Source organism: Corvus kubaryi, unplaced genomic scaffold, assembly GCF_017639235.1.
Source record: "Corvus kubaryi isolate FWS band 111438036 unplaced genomic scaffold, C.kubaryi_AGA036_p1.0 37249, whole genome shotgun sequence".
NCBI lineage: Eukaryota > Metazoa > Chordata > Aves > Passeriformes > Corvidae > Corvus > Corvus kubaryi.
Window position 1 is genome coordinate 2,324,906 of NW_024581072.1, and position 16,547 is coordinate 2,341,452.

Here is a 16,547-nt window from a genome sequence, read left to right on the forward strand (position 1 = left end):
CCAACTCAAAAAATTAAGCAGGAAGGGAGACAGAGAGGGAGGGTAGGCCCTGCATTTCCTTGTCTGTAAACAAAGACTGTGGAAGCAGGGAAAAAAACCCCACAAAACAAAACAAGAAAAGCCAAAGTCAGATTTAGAATACTTGAAACAAAACCTGATGGTTTTGTCTCAGTCTACTGACCTCGCCGCATATACCCTTTCATCTTCCACTAGTCTTCAGGAGCATTCTGACCTAAGTTCTGTTAGGCATTTAGCTTCCAGCTTAGAAACATGATGGAAGAAGCATACCACAGGAAAGTAGTTTTGCTTCTGTGCTTTTTTCATGCCTACTTTCAAGCTCTGGTTATAGTGTTCTGTAATAATGTGTTGTCATGAAAACAGCAGTCTGCCTCAGTCTCTCTGGTATGCTCCTGGTTGTTCTTTCAGCTATATAACAGCGTGTTTCATCTTAAGTTGTTTTGAATGACTGGGGAGGTAAGCTGTTCTAGGATGCTGTATATTTCAATAGTAGGCTATTGCATACAATGCAGAAGTGTTATCTAAATGCTAGCCTTTCTGCTATGTGTGCAAGACAGATACTGGTTTACTATTGGAAAAGCTGCAAAAGGACTCTGTCTCCCTACAACATCTGTATTCTGTCCTTCTGTGCTGGGAGCAGAAATGCCTAGGAAATGACTCTTGCCCTAACACAGTCCTATACCAGGTTTTGGCCCTATCACACACAACCGACCTGTGACTGTGTGGGAAATGTAGGATCTTTTGTGTACGATGCATAAGAAAGCCATGCAACTGCACTGCTGTGCCATTCACGGCAGGGCTCTGTCTGTCCCCAGGTGTTTGGCATGCTGCAAAGGAGGTGTGTGTTTGTGAGGGCCTTGGGTGAAGGAAACTCTCCTTCTTGAATTCCAGGCAGGCAGGCTGAGGTATTAATCTCTGCAAGACTGAGGCAGCTGTGGACATGTGTGTAGCTGTAGCATGGCTAATTTGGGAGTTCAGAAATAAAATAATTTAGCAGCTGTTAGAGAATAAACTTTTTTAGGAAGGTTACTGAAATACGAACTGGAAAACCTCCAGTGCTCCTCCTTGTGTAGCTTTAAGTCCAAGTATGTCTCTTCCATGCTAGAATGCAGCTGCATGGGCTCAAGGTTTGATCAGGAGCACATAATGAGCTCTTTAGGAGGAGTGTCTGGCCATCTCCTTTGGATATCTTTGGCAACGCTAACAAGTGCCAGCATCTCTACTTAGTTTGCTCATGTCTTTCTGAAAAATGGATGCCATTGGAAAGTTTTGCTTGCTATTTATTATTTACTATTATTTACTATTAATTTTTATTATTAATTATTAATATTTATTATTATTTACTACTTGTTTACTGTTTTTTATTGTCTCACTGATAATAAAACAAAGTTAAAAACTTAGCAAATCTATTATGAAATCTAAATCTCTTTACTGATTATACAAGGGTCATCCCCCATAATTCTATTTCCAAAAATATTTTGCTTTTCTAACAAAACTTTCATCCCAGAGAGTTCATGATGAAAACCAAATGCTGAACCTTGTTTCATCTCATTATATTTAGTTTCCATCTTCCTTGGGTTTTCCTTAATTCAGAAAAAAGCGAACAAAAATATAGTAGATGCCATTTCTATTCCAGGGAAATAAAATAAGAAGAACCTTTTGTTCTGACAAGAAAGGTATCACAAAACTGTATTTCGTGGCACACCTGAGGACAGGGTGCCATCCAAAGGGACCTGGACAGGCCTGAGAAATTTGCCTGTTCATTTGAGTCTCATGATTTTTAACAAGACCAAGTGCAAGGTGCTGCACCTGGCCTATGGCAACCCCCGGTATCAGCACAGGCTGGGGGATGAACAGATGGAGAGCAGCCCTGTGAGAAGGTCCTGGGGGTGCTGGGGAATGAGAGGCTGGACATGACCCAGCCATGTGCACTCACAGCCCAGAGAGCCAAACGTGCCCTGGGCTGCATCCAAAGCAGCGTGGGCAGCAGGGGAGGGAGGGGATTCTGCCCCTCTGCTCTGCTCTGGTGAGACCCCACCTGGAACACTGCATCCAGCTCTGGGGTCCCTGCACAGGAAGGACAGGGACCTGTAGGAGTGGGTGCAGAGGAGAGTCACAGAGATGATCAAAGGGTTGCAGCACCTGTCCTAAGAGTAAAGGCTGAGAGAATTTGAATTATTCAGAGAAGGGAAGGTTCCAGGGTGACCTTATTGTTGCCCACCAGCACATGAAGGGGGCCTACAAAAGAGATGGAGAGGGAGTTTTTACAAGAGTATGTAGTGACAGAGCAAGGGGGAATGGGTCTACACTGAAATAGAGTAGGTTTAGATTACAGCTTAGGAAGAAATTCTTTGCTCTGAGGTTGTTGAGGCACTGGAAGAGGTTGCTCAGAGAAGCTGTGGATGCCCCATCTCTGGCAGTGTTCCAGGCCAGGCTGAATGGAGCTCTGAACAACTTGTTCTAGTGGGAGCTGGCAGGGAGGTTGGAACTAGATGGTTCCTTCCAAATAAAACAAAACACTCTATGATTCCATGATTTTCTTATGAAACAGCAGTTGCAATTATTCCTTTATCAAATGTGAGTTGCTCTTTTTATTATAGTTGCTTTTTTTTTAGCTGTGCCAGCTCCAAGAATCTGGATTTGTAAGAAAAAGTGAGAAGGTAAAGAAATGTTCTTCTTTATTTGTTTCATAATCTTAAGTCAGTTTTTAGGCTCTATTTATGATACTCTTTCCACAGACAGGCTTTGAATCAGATGCACAGAAGTAAAAATGCTGCATGTATATTGTATCTTTTGATACAAATGTTGGTTTAGTGTGATATAGTGGACAATATCCACTGCCAAGGGATATCTTACGTTTCACACATCAAATTAGAAAGCAAAGTGAAATAAGGAAAGTACTTTTCTAAATTTTGCTCAATGCTCTGATTTTTAATTTGATTTTCCATGGTCAAATAGGATCTTATTTAATTCTCTCAGTATAGCTTCATTTACTTGAGTTGATAGGCAGTCATAAAGATGGACATCAGAATTAGCACACCTCTAAAAGGAACAGAGTAGTTGTCAGCGAAATCAGCTATTTTTTCAGGCTGCCTGCAGACAGATAAATGTCTTGACACTGCTACCAGTGTCATACAAACGCATTACCTAGAGCAAGAAATTGCATTCATACCATGATGTTTAATCATGTCATAAAACAGAGGGCCTCTGTGCAGTATTCCTCCTTAGCATGAGGAGAAGAAACTGCTCTCTCGTAGGCTGTCCTGGGGTCCAGAGACACGTCTTGCTACTCCAAGGTTACCATCTTGGAGTAATCAACACACTTGCTGAAAAACAAGGCCAGAGACAAACACCAGGAAAAGGCTAGCACAGGCTGCATATTTTTTCTGACCTGCAGTACAAATCCCAAAGTAGGTTACCTGTAATAAATTCTCTGTGATGTGCACTTTGAGGGATATAATCCAGGTCTTTAGTGGTAAAAAGAAGTGCCTTTTGTTACCTGACCTCCTAGATTTGAGGCAGTATGATGCGTAAGCAGGTCTTGTCTAGAATGCCAAATTTCAAAACTAGCATATTTTTAACAAAAATGTTTCCTGATGAGTTTCCTGTTGTTCACCACATACTTCTATTGGAAATATTTTTTAGTTCTGAGGTGGAGTTCCTCACTCAGTGTCAAAGCAAGTGTCTGAGGTGTTCAACACTTAGTTTGGGAGGGTGGATTTCAGAGCTCTGCTTATTCTAATGCAGTCCAAGGATACTGTCATGGTTACACTGGCCCAGCACCAGGCAACCAGAAGAGTTGCTTGCTCACCTTCCCCTGGACAAAGCCAAGTCCGTGAAGATTGAAGGATGTCATTTACCAAAATATCTGAGCTTAAAAGGCAGGTTTCCCAAATCTCTTTGGGACCATGCGGCTCCCATTGCTATGAGAATGTGTGGGGCGTATTTCCCTTGTACTGAACAGGTCTGCTGTGTGGAAATGCCTTTATTGTTCCCAGACTGGGTGGAGTGAGCTTCTATTGCTCTCAAGTGTGAGGTGAGAAACTTCAGCTGCAGTCTGGTCAAAACACATCTGGCTCCATTCATTGTGCTCTCAGTGATCCAGTGTGTCTATGGGCACTGCCTCGTAACCTATGAAGATTTCTTTTGGGTACTCAGTAGCAGTCTGGTGGCAGCAGTAGATGTTCTGGCTTTACAGGCTATAGCTTGACATCTCTTTTGTCTCAGGAGTTGACTTATTTGGCACACACCACTCTGTAGACATGCACCCTGATGTTTTGCTCCCCAGCTCTAGGCTTCCTGGCCCCAGCATTCCCACACTTCCTTGCAGCCCTTGCCCACCTCTGTGAACTCACAGGAGCTTGATTCCCCTCCAAGATCATACTCTCCATATGGAAACAAAAGCATCCTGAAGGAAGTCACTCCAAGTATGTCAAACATGTTGTCTACCTGATTGGTCTTCAGTCTAGCTGGTGCTCAAGCAAAACTTCAGACAACGAACAAGCTTTGGTATCTTTAATGAAGAAGCAACTAATCATGATAAGAGTGTGCTATGCTCCAAAAAGAGATCTGATGAGCAGAAGAAGCCTGAAGTATGGCCAGATCCAATTACAGTGCCTGTTGTGGGAGCAATACAAGAGGTCACAGACATACTGTTTTGGACAAATCCTATGAGCTAACCAACTCAATGAGAAAACTGCTACTGAGAAGCAGGTGGAGGGCTCACTCACCCTTGCTGAAGAAAGGCCCAAGATAGTGGCAATCAGAATTGCAAACCAGAATAATGAAATTGGTCTTGCAGGAGAACAGGCGGCCCAAAGCTTCAGGAGAATCTGGTGCTTCAGCAAGTGACCAAGGCAGCACTAGCCCAGCGCTGGAGCACCATCTGGTGACGAAAAACCAGAAAAGTTTTCTGCAGATCCCATATTGTCTGCTAAGAAAATAGGATGTCTCTGTGACTGCAGTGCTGCTCAGGTGTCTGAGCACTGACCCCTCTGACACAGAACATCCATGTCCTCTGGCTGTCTAGCAGGAGATGTGACAAACAATCACAGAGGAAAGCATCCCAGACTGAGTTTGCTGCAAAATTAGCGTGTGTTTTTAAACAGCAGTCAATGAGAAAACAGTCCAAAGAGGTAAATTAACATAGTAAGATATTCTGCGATTCTAAATATCACTAGTATTTGCCAAGGAAAAAGTGTGCACAAGAAAGAGAATCTGCCCAAATGGTATGTAGGTCCCATAACACGGACTTCTTTGTTAGGTTTTGACATGAGTGAATTGCCCTTTGTGTAATATTTCCTTCCACTTCTCAATGCATTTCCACTTCTAGGCTTGTAAAGCACTGGCAAGAACTTCCTTTAAGGGAAAAACTTAGCTGGAATCATAGGGTAGGGAGCTAGGATGTGCTCAAGCCTTTGTTTTTCCATATCACCAAAAGAAAAAAAAAATCTAAAAGGGAAGAATATCATTCAGGTATCAATAGGTAAACCTATTCATTAAGCTGTTCAAAAGGCTTCTGCTCATTCTTTTGCCTTCCATTCAGCTTGTGAACATCACTCCTCAGAAGAGGCCTTTTGAACACAGCATTTCTGTATGCATGAGCTGGTCAGACCAAACTCCATGGCAGGTCAGTATCTGCCGCACTGGAGGTGGTTTGCACCAGTCACAGAGAAGTGTGGTTAGATGGAGGCTGGTAGCTAGAAATTATCCTTCTTTCCTTGACTAAGATCCAGGCCATGTGTTCCAGCTGCCACAGTGAGGCGCAACTTCCCTCTGCCCACAGCTGTCCCACTGTCTTTGGTCTCTCACAAAGAAAATTCCCTGCTGTTCACCTGTCCCTTCTGTATTTAACATCTCTTTCAGACAGGATACCATGTGGGTGCTGTCAGTGGCTAAAAGTTTGAAGGCACAACTCCTTGATCCCCTGCTACCAGAGAAAGAAGCCATGCCTGCAAAGAAAGCACACATAAGAACTACTGGCTTGTGTCTGTGACCAAGTCTCCAAGCTCCATCCATCCATGGCTGGGAAGTTAGCTGTCCAAATGGTCTGCTGGGGTGCAAAAGTAGCTACTTAGAGAGCAGAATGCCTACAACAACCCATAGCTCCCAACACAGATAATGGCATGCAGTGTTGGAGAAAAGCACATGTGCGTTTTTTAGTGAGAAACCTTTTGTCTGGTGTCAAGTTGACTGTTGCATTGCAAGGCAGCTCTTACCCAAGCCTTGAGCCCAGATTGGATTCCTTGGGTGAAAGAGCAAAGCTGTATTCTGCCTAGTGGCAAACAAGGCTGTTCGTTGTGCATGGATATACCAGTGATCTGGCTGGTCTGTACCATAACTACCAACACCAACAATCCAAAACACAGGCAGCTTAAATTTCTCTGATGTTTCCCCTGATGCCGATTCTGTTAATATTCCTTTAGTGCAAAACCTCTTAATTTGGGTTTCTTATTTCAGGTTTTCAGCCAGAAAGGATTTCTGCAAAGCACTAATATCTTTCATTAACTAGCGTTGACAGGAGGGTCAGAGCCACATTAGGTGGTCCCACTGAAGCACAGGCAAACAGAGGCTGATGGGTCCAATCCTGTATTTGAGGGATTTTTCTCATTACAGCCAAAGGTGTCATTTCTTGCCACATGTCCCTGTGGATTTGGCAGTAGAAGGTGGCAGGATGCAGGATGGAGAGTACACCCCACACAGAGAACCAGTGACATGTAGGTCAGCAGGTGCTTGATTTCTAATTTTCTGTATCACGTTGCATGAGCATAAGCTTCAGTGTAAGTGCAGCAGGAGGAGCATGCTCCAAGTCTGCAAGAGCTGATAAGCAGAGCTGTCACCGTTAAAACTACACCCCCACATGTCACATGCAATTCAACACCACACTGGAGGATTTAGGACTCTGATCAGCAGTTTGTTCCAGAGATGGACAACCAAACTGCCTTGCCTTGCAAGTCCTACTGGAAATTTGTCATGTTTATGTCACATTTTGACCCTGTTTAGTCCTTTGCCGGAAGATAAAGGACTCGGTGTGACCTTCAGAGCCCAAGTGGAGTGATGGGAAGAGAAGCATTGACTGTTTAATTGCATAGAAAGGAGGAAGAGCCTTAAAATTAAGAGCATTCTATATCAGTAGGAGGAAACTGCTTTATACTGTGATGAGCCAGAGCTCTGTAAGCTGTTTCTCTGCAGAAAGGAACAGATTGGACCATGAGTCACTCTGAAAGTAGCATGATCCTTTTATAACTCAGAGCAACAGGTCTTCCACATATGAGTTATGACGTTACTGAAGGTATGTGATACAGAAAGTGCTTCATTTCCCTTCTGCCATTCACCCATTTCCCTGGGAGCCAGGTAGCACAATAAACTAATGCAGCAGATAAACACCACTTGGTTTCTTGGTTTACTTAGAGACTAAATGACGCTCATATTCCAAAACTGACTGGCAAGGTACAGGAAAGGAAACAAACCCAAATTCCTTTCTTACATGACTGTTGATGATTGCCTGCTGTTATGGCTCCCTTTCCCCCAGTCATGGCCTCTGGTGAGCTGGAAAAAAGGTTGAATATGCAGAGCAGGGATTCCAACAAACTCTTTACTGGACACTGAAACTGTGCTGATAAATATCATACCAGATTATTTTACATTAAAAAGCATTAATTCTGGGGAGGTTTTCATCATGCACCAGGCAAAACTGAAGTTTCTATGTCCATTCCTTTACTCACAGATTTGATATGTAATTTTTTTGACACTATGAGTTAACGGATTGAATTAGTGTGAGCAAAAGTTAACTTATCTTACATAAAGACAAATCAAAAGTCTGAGCTGGATTCAAAGGCTCTTCACCAAATAGCAAGAGTCAACGGTATCTGGAAGTGGATGAAACAGAGGAAGAACTCTAACCTGAGAAATCCCTAGGATGGATAGACTTGCCAGACTCCATAGGAAAGCAAGAGTTAGGAATAGCCACCTGGTAGTTTTAAGACCTGTTTCCCTCTGAATTGTTTTTTTTTCTGGTTGAAATGACAGTTAGCTCTAAGGGAACTGGCTATTAAGGGAAGGAGAACTACAGACACTGCCAGTCCTCTGAAAGCACTCCAGCCCAGGGCCTGATCTGAGAGTTGGTGCACTGTATGGCTTCATTGCTGGAGGGACAAGAACCTTGGCCTGGAACAGAGCAAGAAGAGCAAGTAGCCAGTTGGGAAACTAGACACATCTTTTACTTCGCCCTCTTTCAGTTTCCCAGCTCTCCCCAGTCCTTTGACTCAGACTCAGCCAGGGATGCCACACAGGAAGATCCAAAATGCTCATCTGTTGTGGTGGAAGTACTGACTGTCTTTCCAGCTCTAGAAGTCCTTGTGTTTAAGAGCACAGCAGGGAAAACTATTCATCCACTTTGAAAGTAAAATCTTTTGAGAGAAGCTGGAGAACCTAAATATAACCAATGAAAAAAAGAAAAAAAGAATTCTGCTTTTATATTCACTATTTCTGGTCTCAGAACTACAAAGAAGCTGGTCAGATTATGCTCTCCCCCTCTCCAGAATCAAAAGGAACAGATGTTGCAGTGGGCAGGGTTCAGAAATCTGTGGGTCTCCTTTACTTTGGGCAGGAGGCAATTCACATTGAAACAAGCTCACACTTCTCCCAAAGAATGCATGCATTGTTTTCTAAACTGCCTCATCATGAGAATGTCATTCGATTATATGTATGTCAAATGGACACTAAAACTTACCTGATGTTTTGAAAGCCACAGCCAAATCCCCCCATGCCCACAGGCCAAACACATATTTTGTGCAATTTTTTGTCTTTTTTTCCTTTCCAAAGACCAAGAGGAAGCAAGATGAGTTCGATGAGTTTGATTGATGATGTCTCAACCTCAGAAATTCAGACTTAACCCTTTGTTGTAAATATCTGTTTATCAAAAGAGGAAGGGATGATTCCCAACACTTTCCCAAATACATGGAGTGATCATGATGCGTCTGAAGAGGTAAATGCAAGACTTTTAGTGACGTCTTCCAGAGACGGGGGAAAGCCTTCATCACAACCCAGTCATCTCCCATGTGCTTTTGATGAACTCCTCAGAACACATGGAATATTCTTTTCTGACAAATACAGATTCATAGCATGACTTACTGTTAAGGTGCATGGTGGAGGCAACAGTATTTGTAGCGGCAAGGTTCAGTGCAATACGTGTCCTTGTGACAGAAGAACAACTTTCCTTCAGTCTCCCATCCTTCCCCATCTGTTCTCTGAAGGTTTAGATCTTTGTGATCAACCAATCTGCCTTCCCAGAAAGGCAGGCTATATGTATTCCCCATTCTTTCTTCCTGAGCTGGTGTGTTTCAGCCTGCCTGAATGGCAACGCTTAAGATTTGTCATAAAGTTTAGTTTAACACTTCAATGTACATAATTTAATGTTAGATTTTGCTTAGCTTCACTATGGGACCTCCTTTTACCTCTGTCTACTAGATGCAAAAGCCATGCGCTGTTTGATTTCTTTCTACTGGTAGTTTTGCTCTTTCAAGTCCTTTGGAACATACCTAACAGCACAGGGAATTGTCCTTGTTCCAGTGGAAGACGAGTTGCTCCTTACAATTACATTTTTAGGGGTATCAACTAGGTCTTTATCCATTTGGTGGCTAACATGACAGGTTAAATCTAGCTTTGATGGAGAACACCATCCAGCACAATGTCAAAAAACACACCAGATATCTACAGTATGGATGCCCATTATCTTCCATCTCTCAAACTCCCTTTAATTTTTTTAAAGTGCTAAACCACTATTAACCCAAATTAAATTTAAATAAGCCTCTTCAAGGTCTAGCACAAATTTCTAGCAAGACTATGTTGTTTTAAGACTTATTTCTTCAGGTGGTAGTTTTCTGGGGGGGGGAATGGAAAGGAAAATGAAGGTGCAGCATTGCTTGATGCAGAACATACTTTCCCACAAACTGTGATGGGAAAGGGCTTGGCAAGGGGAAAAGGGTTATATTTAGAGCAATACTAGAGAATATTGGCAGCAGAAGCCTTGTCTAGGATATGTTCATCCTCATACTGAACATGTCAAAGGCACTTGAGAAAACGAGCTGCCAGAGCACAACCAGAAAAAGCTGATAGCAAAGCAATCTAAAATCAGTCCTTGCTTTTACCTGGTTCTTCCAGTTTCTCTCCTTTGCTGACAGCTCTGCTGCCTGTGAGAAAGCTGTTCAGCATTCATCCTTAAGCTGTCTCTAGACTTAAAAACTCTCTATGAAAACAGAGTACAAAAGAGAACAACTGCTCATTGAACTGTGGTGGTTTGTCATAAGCATAACAAACATACTACACCACTTGCATGACTTCATGGGAAAAACCATTGCCCAAAGGCATAAAGAGTTTGGAACAGTCCCCTAACAAATATTGCAGGATTTGGTCTTTTGAGACTGGACAGAGATAGAAATACTTGCTTTTAAAAAAAGGCATCTGAGACACAAGCCTGAGATACAGGCCAAGTAGGTTTTACGCACAAGGGCCTCAAGAGGCTACAAAGATGTAGGCGGAAGAAAAAAATGAGCAGAGTGCAGAGTAACTTCGTCTTAGCACTGCCTGGCAGAGCAGCACGAAAACTTGAAACACTGAAGTACTGGCAGGCAGGAGGGAACCTGCAAGAATTTCCATGCCTCAGCCTAAAATTCATTTAACTTTACCTCCACAGGTTTGAGGCAACTTCTGAGCATTAGCATTTATCTCACCAAAGATAAAATAGGAACATGAGGGAAGTATGCAGCAGTTTTTAGCCTGGAAGGAGAATGCCCCAGAGGAATGTCTGCATTTTGCATGAAGACTGCTATTTGGATGATCTTGTGAGGTTACATAAAATGGGGCTTTTGAATTATTTTACTACAAGAGAAGGATGGGTAAGGAGTGTCGTGGGAGTAGAGTCATTAAGCAACAAATGAGAGGGAAAAGCCTTTTCGTTGTCATTAGCAATGTTAATAGCAACATGCATTTCTTCCTTGCTGGAGATGCCTTTGATCATATACATGACTATTACCGAGCAGCCAATAACTGATGGGAGTGCAATAGTTTTTGTGTCTACCACAAGTGCAGGGAGGAATTCCTGCTGTCTGGTACTACAGTCTTTATGGTGCAGTATTATCATGCTTTATCTGTTTCTGTGCCCTTGGAGATAAAAAACAAACCTGATGTTGATGTTTCCAATTAAAAAAAAAAAAAAAAGAAGAAAAGAGCCTTTTTGCCTCTTTCTTGGCTACTACTGTGTATTTTTAGTTGTGGAAGACTTCTCAAACCTACTCACATCCAGAAAACTTATTTTTCACTCTTCACTAAGTCTGATGTCAAGTGGTGTTACTGGGGTATGTGATCAGCTCGGGTTGCAGAATTGTCTGAAACTAAACAACAAAATGCTTTTCCTCAGTTGTTGGACACCAGTGGAATCCAAACCAGTCTGCAGATAAACAGGGCTGTTCGATCAGCTCATTTGACTATCAGTTACAGGATTACGGAGGTTGGAAGTTTAAGTTACCCACAGTCAGCATTGCCCAGTTTACTCATTTGGTTAAGCAAGTGCTGTGGCACAAAGTTGGAGGCAAAGATTTTGTCCTTCCTTCCTCTTTGATTGTTGTCTAATACATATATTAACATAACCTGCTGGGCCAAAGTAGAGTGAACCGTGGCCAGAATTATGTTTAATCTTGCTTTGCTATGGTTTCTTTAGCAAGTAGTGTCATATTTTTGCATTTCCTAAGATCATGAGATGGTTGATTTGCAACCAGAAGAGCTACTATATATGTACATATAACTTGAAATGCCATAATTTAAATTTCAACTAAAGCATATTCTTAAAAAATAAGCATTACTAATGCAGTTTCCTAGATCAGAAGAGTCAAGAAGCCATATATAGGTATGTAATATCTGAATATGCTACAACATAGTGTACTTGCAGCTTTAATACAGTCTTTTCAGACATACATGATGCAAGACGTTATAATCTCTCTTCTGTTTCTGTCATAGCTGCTTGAAGTGCTGAGATGGACGTCCTAGTGTGGAATGATGCATGAAACCTGCTGTTGAGATCTTGGATCACAGTATGGTTTTGAGTAACCTCTCTGAGCAGCCCATCCTAAGGTAAGGGGACAGGGAAATTGCTTGCATTGCTCCCTTGCATTGTGGAGCAGATGAAGTGGCTTGCCATGCTGTGATTCTCCCGAGAACAAGCAGTCTCTAGGTGACCACATCTTTAATCTTGCAGTTGAAAGGCAAGCACTATTACTGAACAATTTTTTTGTCTGGTTACTTTAACAAATTGCATTTTACAAAATTCTTAATTTACAACTGGATAAATGATTTCTCTTACTTTCCTCTCAGTTTTATTCAGGAAATAGCCATAATGGCTGGTAAAGCTCTGTGATGACTGCAGTTCAGTTACTCACCAGATGGAAAGAGCCCTGAGCATTCAAGGCGAATATTTGGCTAAGACTGGCCAGAAATCTGAATTCATGCTTGATTATCTAGATTCAAGCAAACTACTCATGTTTGGCCAGCCTCTTTGGTAGCCCCGAGAAGCCACAATTGACTATTCTCACCCGTTAAGTCAGGTCCCAAACGCTATTAGCAAGTCCATAGCAGCTGTGAAAATTATAAATATGTTGGCGTTAGGAACTGGCAGCTCTGTTTAGCTCTGTCACAGGCAGACTGCCTTTTCAATGCGCCATTAGGGAGCTGGGAAATTGGAGCTAACGGATGGACTTTCTGCAGTTTTCCTCTTTTCTAACATCCAGTGGCCACTGGATGGCACTGAGGTTACTCTCCTGCTCACAAACACATTCTAAGAAGCCTCACCCTTTGATTTTAGGAGTTCTAAAAAATTGTCCGGGACACTGAATTTAGGTTATTTGTTTGGACACGTGTAAGACTGGTTGCCTCAGCTCTTGTAGATTCTTCTCCCCTCACTTACTGCCCCCGCTTTGGGACCGCTTACAGCTAACAATAAATGCTCACTGTAAATCTCCACAGGGGTGTGTATGGAGCCTCAAACTTGTTGGAAGTGCATGCTGTCCTATCACACTGGCGGGTGAAGAAGATAAGGAGCCTTAATTGTTGTATTAATCTGTAAGCTATGTCACTGGTACTGGTTACAGAGTAATTTCAAAGGATCTGCCAAAGCATACAATTGTCTTAGGTACTGGCAGCATCAGACAAAGTTCACTGATTATCCAGCCATCTCAATGCCCATGGCTTCTGAAGATTTCCCATTCTGAAAGCACACAAACTATAGCACAATGTTTTCAGAAACCAAAATACCCAGCATCTTAAGGTATTTTTAGATATCTGACCTTAAAGTTTCTTATCTGTCTCTGAAGATGTACTCCAGTGAGGCATTCAGATTTGTTTGTAGTGAAAATGCCACTAATCACTTTTTATTATGCTGGCTGAAGGCTTGAGCCACAAATACAGAATTAGTAGGTTTTATGTGTGCTTGATGCACTCAGTGCAGCCAGTGTGGTGGTACACGCGAACTGGGCATGGATGTGAATCTCAATAGCTGCAGCAGAAATAATTTTTTTACAGGTTCCATCTCAAGCTCTGTAGTGCTGACCCAGCAGGATTTTGGGTGCATTTGTCCTCCTAGCCCCTCTTTAGCTGCTAGGTGCTGATGCTTTGAACAAGCTAATACCCCTTCTTTTATGCTCTAGGTTGTGTTTGATTTTGTAACCTAAGCAGCTTTTCAGGGAGATGGCTCTTCAGACTGCTAATGCCAGTTTGATTTGCTTTTGTGGGGCAAGCCAGAGCTGGCCAGTAGTCCAAGTCCTCTTAGTGCAAGGACACAAGCAAGGAGTGGGCCCTGAGATATGGACCCAGGAGGAAGCACAAGGGAGAATAGTGAGCGAAACCCCTCTTTCATGCTTATCATACTGGCAGGGTAGTGGTCTGGGTGCAACTGCACAGCACCTGGCCGCAATGCCAGCGTGCCTCTGACAACAGCTAGCCAACAGAGTGGTCTGCAGGGGATGGCCCCTCTTTGCTTAGCTCTGCAGCTCTGCTAAGTGAAAGATGAGGTTGGGGTACTCAGTCTGAAAGGCCAGGAACAGAAATATAAATTTGATTAAGGTAACTGGACGCCAAGTGCTTGATTCTTTTAAACTATTTTCAGAATTCTGGATTAAAAGGACTGTTCTTGCCTGCTCTGTTCCCTCAGACTTTCAGCAGATTAAAGGCAGGTCAGAATCACTTTGTGAGAAACCAGTTTGCAATGCACTGGCTTTCAGAAAGGAATTTCAGACTATATATACACAACTAATATTAGAAAAGTCTGAACACATAGGGCACCATTTTCTGGTGTCTGTTTAGATGTGTCTTTCTACACAGCAGATACACATCTAGGCACCAAACTACATGAAAGCTCACAATGTCTGTTTCACTACCATTTAGTTGCATCCAAAACCAGACATTAGGGAATTCAAGAAATCTTAAGCTGTGTGCTCTTAATTCATGACTTCAGAGATGCTACAAGCTTGTTCTTATTAAAACTAGACACTAATACAGACAGCAAATTTGAGAGAAGTGGCTAATTTTTTTTTTGAAAGAGACTTGGTACTTGTGTGTGAAAACAAAATACTGAGATTTTTAACAGGCACACATGGCCAAAACATCATCAAGCACTGATTTGATTTAGAGAAATAGATGGCAGTGGAATATCGAGTTTTTTAAAATATCCGTTCTTCTGAGAATACCATAACCTAATTTTAAATAGATGGCAGTGGAATATCGAGTTTTTTAAAATATCCGTTCTTCTGAGAATACCATAACCTAATTTTAAATAAACTCTGCTAGTTGTTTTTGATTTTGCAAGGACCGCATCATTCTGCAATCAGTCTGAACTCTAGCTTGCTGGTATCCAATGCCTTTGAGAGTACTGTGTTCTGTGTGACATTCAAAGTACCTGAACACAGTCTATCCCAGTAGCTACTGAAGCTATGTTTGATGTGGTATATAGCTACACAGCACAAAGCCACGGGATTTGGATGCCCAGAGCAATCTTAACATCATTCTTCTTCTAGCTAGTATGTTTTTCCACTTGATTTTCTCTTCATTTTTTGACCGTGTCCTTTCAGTGGACACTTACAATCGAAACAGGATTTTGTCCAAAGGGCTTGTACTTACATACTTTTGATTCCCGAGAAACTGTTGTGGCTCTTTGTCAAGTTAATGAAAATAAAGATTGTACACTCTTTATGATTTTTGAGCAGCAGGGGGAACAGTTCAGTTCTATGGAGCTGTTGACTCACATGGCTGTCTTTTTACAAAGCCAACTATATACAAAAGGGGAGACTTTTTATGAATCAAGTGTTACTTAGCTATGGTGTGGTCCTCTTCAATTCTTGCTTTGAAAGATCTGTTCCACTGCCAGAAATATGCTCTCTCTATGGAAAAGAATCCTTCCAGTTTCTATCCCCTCAAATTTGAAGAATGTTAAATTGACCATTTCTGGGCTATGCAAATGTATATTAGAGTTCTCATATCTGCAGAAGTAAACTAAACATGGTCTAAATTTCTCTAAGTAATAAACACGCTGTTTCTAATCAGCAGCAGCTCTAAAAGGTGTGAGTGTGGGTGTGTGTGTTTCTGCGGGTGGTGGTACATTAGCTGTTGTGACCTGCAGGAGATACTGGTTAAGTTCTGTCTGCACAGCATCATGTAAACTGAAGCAACTGATGTCTGCATGGGAAAGGTTGGTGCTTTGTTCTGAGCAGCTGAGCTGACATGTTTTCACATCTCCCAGGTTCTTCTTTGCTTCCATATCTAGTGTTGCATGTGCACTGAGACACCTCATGCTCTGACCTTGCAAACTGATATTTTTAAAAATAGACTTCTGAGGTGTAGATGGAAAAACGCTTAAAGCACTCCTATAAGCAAAATCCAGGATGGAGCCAAACTTTCCCAAACACTTCCGTATTGTGGCAGAACCTGCACAAATAAGCCAGTTCATCCAAATAAGCTGAACTGGGAAGACGCAGACAAGCAGCAGCCCTCTACGCACAGCACCTGGGACACCAGAACAGAAAGGCTGCACTGCAAAGTTGCAGTAAAAGGGGATGGAGTGTACAGGGGCAGTGCCATACTGCTGTGTTTAGGTGAGCGGTACGACCTGGTGGCTGGGCACTGTCACACAAGCAGAGAAGGTGCGGTACAGCTAAGAGAGTCCAGGCTCCTGAGGCGTGTGCAAAAATGTCACAGAACTTAAGTAGCATGAATGATAACCAAATTTAATCTCCGTCCTGAAGAAAGGAGCTGATGAACAGAAGAGGCAAAGAACTAAATGCATGTTAGCATCTAACACAAAGATGTCAAGGAGATCCTCATAGAAGCAAGAGGAGTCACCATCATTAACATGACCCCCTTCAATTTTGTAAAAGAAGTGTGGCAGCTGGAGGCAGGTGACTCTTGCTCTCTACTCCACTCTTGTGACACCACCTAGAGTACTATTTACTACTCTGTGGGCCCCAGCATGAAAAGGATGCAGAATTTTT

General features: G+C 42.3%; 1 long non-coding RNA gene across 1 annotated transcript in view; it reads left to right on the plus strand.

The window, feature by feature from the left end:
- Positions 1–12,139, plus strand: part of LOC121662369 — a 33,570-nt gene extending 21,431 nt beyond the window's left edge. The window contains exon 7 of the long non-coding RNA XR_006015267.1: positions 12,031–12,139. This is a non-coding gene — a long non-coding RNA (uncharacterized LOC121662369). The remainder of the gene's footprint in view (positions 1–12,030) is intronic.
- The last annotated feature ends 4,408 nt before the right edge of the window (positions 12,140–16,547 follow it).